Genomic DNA, 9076 nt, shown 5'->3' on the forward strand with positions numbered 1-9076 from the left:
CCTTATCTTGCTAGGGTTTCCTTCTCTTGCTAGGGTTTTCCTTGCGGCTAGGGTTTTCTACTTGCGGCTAGGGTGTCTACTTGCAGCTAGGGTTTCATTTGCGCTAGGGTTTCTTTGTTTTCACTTGGACACTCTCCTATATTTTGGGGCACTCTCCTACATTCTCTCCTATATTTTAGGAACACTCTCCTACATTCTCTCATCCATTTTAGGAAACTTGTATATATTCTCTCATCCATTTTAGGAAACTCTTCTATAATCTCTCATCCATTTTAGGAAACTTTCCTATATTCTCTCATCCATTTTAGGAAACTCTCCTATAATCTCTCATCCATTTTAGGAAACTTTCCTATATTCTCTCATCCATTCTAGGAAACTCTCCTATATTCTCTCATCCATTTTTTGGAAACTTTCCTCCATTCTAGGAAACTCTCCTATATTCTCTCATTCATTTTAGGAAACTACTCCTACACTTTAGAACGCTAGGGTTTCCTTTTCTTTGTGACACACATACCATTACTGACCACCACCAACATCCCTTCCAAATTTGTCCATCACCACATTTTCCACACTCTCCATTCCTAGATTTTGTCTCCTACACACTCCTTAGGACTACTCTTGATTACTCTTGAGGGAAAAGTCGGTGACGTTTATTGGACTTGTGCGGCATTTCTCAACTACCCAATCCGACAAGTAAAGGAATTTTGGTAAGCTTATTTGAGTGCTTTGAGTGATACACGAGTGATGAGTACATACACGTGAGCTTGTGTGTCGTGAGGAATCTCCTTTTCTTTGCTAACCATTTTTGCAGGTCACGTAATCATGCCAAGGGGAGTTGCCTCTTACTCATACAACCCAGAATTCTTGGAGAATGAGCCTCTCAAGAGGAGGGGTTCCAAGCGGCCTACTCCCAAGCACAGTTCCATGGAATCTAGTTCACAACGTGAGTTTCGCTCACTCCGGGAGGAGATGGAACGTTACCGTGCTTCGTGTGTATATGAAAGGTATAAACGAGATTGTGATGAGTATGAGAAGGAGCAAAAAAGTTTGCACCGAACATCTAAATTGAGATCAACCTCAAGCAAACAAGATTCATCTACGAAGTGCCTTGACAATCAAGGCAAGGCGTTCGCGAACTCTCGAATTGAGGCAAAGCTTCGTGAATCAAAGGATAAATTCCGGAGTCGGACTGAAGCATTGATTGATGATATGATGGAAAGACTTAGCCAAGTGTTGGATTCACACTTGGATCAACTTACCCATGTGCCAACTGGTGGTGATAAGGGGAAAATTCAGTCTAGTCCCTCGTTGATTGAAGAGCCATGTACGAATGAGTTGCCACCGAGCCATGAACAAGAGCTAGCCAATAAAAATCCGAACTCAAGTGCAATAAATGAACAAATGTCCAAGAAGAATGAAGTGGGAAAAGGCAAGAATAATTTGGCCTTATTGCTGAGTAAAGAGGAGGAGTTGGCCATGTTCGCAAAAGTTGAAAGTGTGGACGTTTTGTTTGCTAACAAGCTAACATGTGTTGTGTTTAGTACCTCTTCTTTTGTGCAGATTAAACAAAGTCAAGTAGAGTTGGTCATGGCATGTTCCATTCCGAAGTCACTTGGACACTTTGCGAGTTTCCATGGAGTTTGTCTCCTAGGAGCTAAATCTCTTTGGTATCAATCCATGGAACAATCTCCATTCAAACCTGTCCGCGCCATGGGAGGAGTCATTCGAGCCCATTATTTTGACGAGAAGTATTGTAAAGCTATCCAAAATTTTCCAACTACGACTAAAGAGTTGCAGCCTGATTTCATGCTTGTTCCAACTGCGTGTTACGCGAATGCATGTGATTCGTATGGGGTGAATTTCACTTCATTCTTGCCGCTTATGTTGGGTGATGCCTGCAAGGGTGTCAATCAAGATCCGAGTGCTGTTCTTACCTCACTAGTTCGTGTTTCTATGGATGTGCAACACGGGTGGCTCAGTGTCCCACCTCCAGAGTGGCAAGTTGTGCCGATTCAGTGCCTGGGGCTAAATTACACCACCTTGCACAACCAGGTTCGAGGCTTTTCTAGTTTCAATGAATATCGTTATGAAGTGCATGTGAATGTCCGGGTGCGAAGGCTAATTAGCGAGCTTTGGGTTGCAACCTGGAACGTTCACAAGCCTTATACACGTTCCTTCCTACCTTGGAGAATGTCCTTGTTTGAGAACCCCTTGAAGCTGACCAAGAGACATGTGCACCGAATTATCTTAATCATAACATATGCAAGTATCATTCAATCTAAGAGGGCCAATATGTGGAGATTTGAGGTGTCATGCTACTATCTCTTGTTAGTATCATTCATCTCCATCCAGATTTGAGGACAAATCCTTCTCAAGAGGAGGGGACTGATGTGTGCATGGATAGCGAGATGGATGGCGGCCCTGACTCAAGGCTTTCATAGAGATATTGAAGGCTTGGAAGGAGACAATCAAGTTATCTACACCATGATCCAAGCCCATGAAGAGTCAAGTTATCTACACCATGATCCAAGCCATGAAGAGTCAAGTGGGCCTCCAAGTGAGTTGGCCGAATAGGGCCATAAGCCTTAGTGTTAGGAGTCTTAAGTTTAGATTAGTCCTTTTGTTAGCCATGGATTCGGCCCACCTTTGTCTAAGGATGGCCGAACCACTAGGCCCTTTTTATTGAGTCCATGGGTCGGCCCACCTTGTCCAAAGAGTGGCCGACCCTCTAGCCTTGCGATATTAGGGTTTCATTCGTTTTGCCTATATAAAGGCTTCCTTTGTAAGCATAAAGGGAGACGTTTTATCAATAAAGTTTTGCATATTTTCGATTCTTCTTGAGAGAGAGATTCGACCCCTTTACTTGCTTTGGCAAGGGTTTTGAGCAGTCTTGCGTCCTGTCCTAGATTGTTCTACCGACCTATTCCCCTGGAGTATTCACCTTCATCGGAGTGTCGTCTACCGTCTTGAATCAAATCGTGTCGTCCGTTTGGTTCTAGATCCCGCAATTCCAAGCGTTGGACATCCTCGCTAGATCCTTGGGCAAACGTGCTACGTGTCTCGAAACGTGTTGATCGAGGAACGTATCACTTTATTACTACTATTTTGCTTTAACAATTAGTACTAGCATTTCTCTGCCTCCTCAAATTAAAGTTCAAAAATCATTAATTTTCCAAAAAAAGAAGATCCAAAAAATCAATCCATCTACAAGCTTTTCGGAAAGTTTAAAATCCTAAACCCCAATTCTGAAATTTAATACTAGAAAACCAAAAAAAAAGAGAAGAAAACCTCATATTATTTACGTATTTTTTTTCATTTCGGATACGCTCAGTTCGTTTTGAAATCAACTAAATTAAATTGTTAAAAACCTGCCTAATCTCAAAGGGCCCTAAATAAATACTCAGAATTCTAGTCTGGTCTAGCAGAGAGGGCGTTGACTTGCATATTAAGGTGCAGTTTCGCAAAGGAGAAGGTCCGAGCACTTGGTAATTCGAAGGTAAGCCCAAGGTGCAGATTCTCTAAAGGTCTCTAAATATTCATCTTCGGTGACCAAAGAAAGCTGATAAGCAAAAGAATGAAAAGCATTCGAAGCCACAAAGTACAAAAAGGATCACATCTTACCTTCTGCACGCCTGCACCTGCTTCCAAGATCCACCTTCCGCTAGCTGCACGGCTACACTTGCTGCACAATCCACTTCCAATCGGCGGATGATGACAATAGAGAAAAGAAACGACTGGAGTTAAATCTTGCCGAATGGGTTTGATTTGGAATTGGGATTAGGGATTAAGGTGAGGAATTGGGATTTTAGGGACTAAGGTGAGGAGCTCTTCAAGAAGACGGCGGACAAGATTCTCAAGTTGCTGAAGCTTGACCTAATTACACTCTAATATTTGAATTTCTTTTTTTTTTAGAATTATCTGGAAAGACAATAATACCCCTATTATATTTTAAATTTTAATAGGTACAACATGTAATTAAACTTACAACTATATATATAAGTAATTTTATAAATATAAAATTATACATATTTAAATATACCTTAAGCTCGAAAAGCTCGCGAGCTTATCGAGCATAACATTTTTAGGCTCGAATTTGATTCGTTTCGATATTCGAATAGTTCGTTTGAACTGATTCGTTGACACCCCTAGGTCTGAAGAAGCAGAAGTGCGTTAGGGGATAAGAAGAAGCATCATAAGATTAGCCTTGTTTGGATTGTAGCTTTTTTTTTTTTGAGTAAATGGCCCAAAAGGTCACTAAACTATTAAAAATGGCACCCTTTGGTCACCAAACTTTTTTTGTGGCCCAAAAGGTCATTAAACTCATAAAAAAGCGCCAGCGGAGTCATTTTACCGATTTTCAGCGATTTCTCATCCGGTGGCATGGGCAATGTGGAGTGGAGGAATATAGTAAAAGGGCAAAAACGTCCAAAAGGTTATTGGAACAAGTGAAGCCATAGATTGTTTCATTCCCAAAGTTGACCAACCTCCACCCATAGATTGAGTACATCTTCTCCGGTGGTAAAAATAGTGATTGTGACCACCTGTAAACCAAATCAAAAAGCAAATAACGAGATTTATAGCTTAAACGTATCTCAAAAACACGAGCAGCCAAGGAAATTGTGAAGTTAGTGATTTCAATGGACTGGGTGAAGCGACCGAGGGATGAGTATGCTGATCCAAACACGATGTATGGTAAGTTGTTATAAAATTTGTTTTGGTGACGAAGATCATTGGTAAAAGATAGTGCAAAGTCTGGAAATGTTAACACGAAATGCAAAAATGTCGAAGAGATTTTAGGGTTTAATGGGTTATTTTATATAACAAATGGGGCATGAAAGGGACATGAGAGAATGGTCTTCCCTTTTGTCGTTATGGTAGGTTACAAGGGGTCCTACATTCACATGTCGTTAAGCTAAATTAATTAGGCAGAAAAAAATGTGAATTTTGTTGTATTCGTTGGCTACCTTAGAGGGGTTTTGTGTGGGGATTAGAAATGAACCTGTATTGAAGACTTAAAAACTAATTTCAGATTGTAATTTTTATTAAGATTGGGTTTCTATCAATTAACAATACCTGCCACTGTTTGATCTTTGTGATGCAGAGCATGGATGCTCATTATTTTCAATTAAGATGCAGCATGGTGGTAGAATTAAAGGGGATAAATATAAGAGCTATGTTGGTGGGGAGGTAGGCTATTTTGATCTTTGTGATGTCGATAGGATGTCACTGCATGAGATTAACGCTATGGTGAAAAAGTGTGGCTACAACAACGATGCCATATTGTACTATTATCTTGATCCAAGAAGTGATATCAACAATGGATTGAAAGAACTCCAAACTGACGAGCATATTAGACAGTTTTGTAGTTGGGTGGAGCAGTTCAAGTTGATGGAAGTGATATGTGACCATGTTCCAGAAGATGAGGTGTTAAAAATTCAAACAAAGACCATTGTAAAGCCACCAGATATGCACAAGTCTACAGTGATAATTCAGGAAATTGATGATGGGGATGAAGGTCAAACAATGAATGCATGTAATAGTAAATTTGTCAAAACCTCACAATCTGTGAAGAAAAGGGGTTATATTCCACGAAGACGGGCTGCTTTAGAGTGGAAGGATAGCACTCTACAAAAACAAGTAGTGCATGGAGCTATTGACCAAGGTGATACATCTACAATTGCAGCAGGCTTGCACTCAACTTCTGGAGATGGTGAACCAATTGACTCAGAGAGAATTGAAAATGAGGGAGAAGAAGGCGAGTGTGATGATGGTGATGGAACAGGTGATGAGAGGGAATTTGAACATTACACAGAGTATTGTAGAGACGATGAAATGTATGAAATACAAAGTAGACAGCAGCCTCCAACACAATGTGGTGAACCACATGAAACTCATGCTGAGTCAAGTGAAAGGCAGCCAGGTGAGCAACCAAGCCAGGCAGGAACTCAAGCATCAAAAAGGTCAAATTTGAGGAGGAGTTCTAGGTTGAGTAGCAAACGGAAAGGTGATGTCAATGTCCCTGAAACTACACGGGGAAGTGAAGACTATGGCCCTCAAACTACACAGCAAACACGGGCAGCCAATGAATGCAATGAAAATCCACTTTTGAATGATGGAATGGAGATGGAACTCAACAGCAACAATGGGTCATCTGACGAGGAAATCAAAGAGGTAAAGGTGAATTATACCGACTTTGATATGGAGACGTTTATGAAAAATCCTGAATTTGAGATTGGTTTGAAATTTAGAAGTAAGGGTTTGTTTAGAGAAGCTATTAGGAATTACTCGATTCTTACTGGGAGACCTGTATTTATGTACACAAATGACAAATCTAGATTGAGGGCAAAATGTGTGGCACCTTGTCCGTGGTTTGTGTATGCTTCTAAAGTTCCAACCTTAAACAACTCGGATTTTGTTTTGAAGACATTAAATGATGTACACAGTCATTGCAGTCATGCATGGAAAAACAAGCACATGTCTACATCTTGGCTGGCAAACAGATATGAAGAGCAAATAAAATCAAATATGGATATGCCAGCAAAGCAGATTAGGCAGGCTGTAGATGAACAATATAAGTGTGAGATTAATAGAAGTATGGCTTACAAGGCAAGGAGTAAGGCTAGGAAGAATATTAAGGGTAGTGTAGCAGAACAACATGCTTTTGTTTGGGAATATGCTGCTGAATTACAGAGGACCCTCCCAAACACAACAATTGACATTCAATACAATCCGAGAAGTGGTCCTGATGAGAGGCCTACATTTACCAGATTCTATTGCTGTTTGGGACCTCTCAAAAAGGGGTTTAATGAGGGCTGTAAGCCCATTATAGCACTTGATGGATGTCACACAAAAGGTCATTATCTGGGACAATTGTTGACAGCCATTGGGACAGATCCCAATAATAGATGGTGGCCCATTGCTTGGGTTGTTGCTGAAAAGGAGGCAAGAGAGAAGTGGTATTGGTTCCTGAGGTTATTGATTGAAGACTTACAAATAGCCACTGCCAGCAGTCATTACACATTTATTTCGGACCAGCAAAAGATGAAGCACTCCCATCTTATCATTGTTGTCTCTCTCTAGTTACTATTTGGTTTATTAGCACATGACCATTTTTTCACGGTTTGTCATTGTAGGGGTTTGATAGTGCACTTATGGAACTTTTTTCATACTGTGAACACAAATTCTGTGTTCAACACCTGTACAGGAATTTCAAGAAAAAACACCCTGGGTAGGTTTTAAAAGATAGACTATGGAGCATTGCAGCAGCTACAACTGTTGAGTTGTATGAGGCAGAACTTGAAGACTTGAAAGAGTATGACCAATTTCCATATGCATAGGTCAAAAGGGCACCACCACCACAGCATTGGTGTAAGGCATTCTTTCCTTATCATGTTAAATCTGATATGTTAGTTAATAATCTTTGTGAGACGTTTAATGCAAAAATATTAGAATACAGGGATTTACCGATTATTAGAATGATGGAAGGAATTAGGGAGTATTTAATGGGTAGAATAGGAGATAGGGCGGCTTGGATGAAAAAATGCCCTGGTGCTGTTGGTCCAACTATTAAGGAATTGATTGAAGAAAGGGTAAAACTATGGCAAATGGTGATGGGGGTTATCAAGTGAAAGGGCCTAGAGGGGAACAATATGCTGTGTATGTACAAGAAAGAACATGTACTTGTAATTTATGGCAAGTTAGTGGGCTGCCATGTTGCCATTCCATTGCAGCACTTCATAGAATGAATGAGGACCCATGCATGTATACTGATGGGTGTTTATTCCAAGGAACTATTTTTGAAAATTTATGATAATGTCCTCTACCCTATCAGTGAAAAAACACTTTGGCCAACTAGTACAAATCCGGTGTTAGGCCCCCCAATACCATGTGTGCAACCAGGAAGACCTAGAAAGGTAAGAAGAAAAGATGAATCAGAGAAAGGAAGCAACTCTTGGTCACAAAATACCAATGTCCACAAATTGAAAAAACATGTTGTGATACATTGTAGAAAGTGTGGTTTGCCAGGTCATAATGGATCTACATGCAAAGCTCAAGATGTTGCTGGAACTGAGCATGACAGACAGCATAATGCAACTAGCCAACCAAACAAAGTTGCAGCTTCGGGTTAGAGTGAAGAGGATGCTGCTCCCAGATCTGGCGAAGAGAGTGTTATGCATGGATTTGGTGAACAGAATGTTGAAAATGTTAACATTGGAGTTGGCAATTTTTTCCAGCAACATGATAATATTTCTGTTCGGCCATCAACTTTAGAAGGTGCACAACAATCAATGGAAGAAGCAAATGTTGCTGCAGAAGGTGACACTGATAATCCCACAGAAATGTTGAGGACGATTGCTAGTCCAACTGCCAAGAGGCAAATCAGAAAAATGAACACCCCTGTTAGCTATCAACCTTTCTAACTATTGTTATTGTATATTGTAATTGTAGTTCTTGGAATAGCTGAGTGAAATGTTATCTGATTTTTGTGATCAAGTCCAGCGAATTCGACCAGATACTGCCAGAACAACAACAAGTCAGGCAGGCCCTCGTCCGGTTGCATCTACTGATAATACACAGAAAAGGGTGGTCCAAAAAAGGAGAAAATTGATGGATGCCGAAAAGGGTGCGATCAATGCCAATTATGCATATTTAGGAAAAGAACCACCATTCAAGGTTGGAAATTCGGCAGGAAGATCCTTTGGAAGAGGACGTGCAACTTAATGACAAGATGTTAAATAGCATTTATAGTCTTTTTGATGTACTAAACCATGTAATAGCTTTCTGTTGCCATTTTGTGGGAGTCATACATGTCTTTTGTCCACCAATTGTAATACAACCAATTCTATGATCCAATGCAATGACTCTTTTATTGGCCATTCACTAGTTAATCACTGGAATGGGCTATTTTTCTTGTCAAATTAATTGATTTGTCAACAGCAGAACTCATACTTAACATTTTCAAAGATCCAAAGTCAACATAATTGCTAGCTTCATTAAGTACAATTACACTGCACATACCAGCAATCCAAAATATCTGCATTCTACAAACTAGTAATTTGCAACATTCCTTTTATAC

The sequence above is a fragment of the Coffea eugenioides genome, chromosome 11 (genome assembly GCF_003713205.1).
Source record: "Coffea eugenioides isolate CCC68of chromosome 11, Ceug_1.0, whole genome shotgun sequence".
NCBI lineage: Eukaryota > Viridiplantae > Streptophyta > Magnoliopsida > Gentianales > Rubiaceae > Coffea > Coffea eugenioides.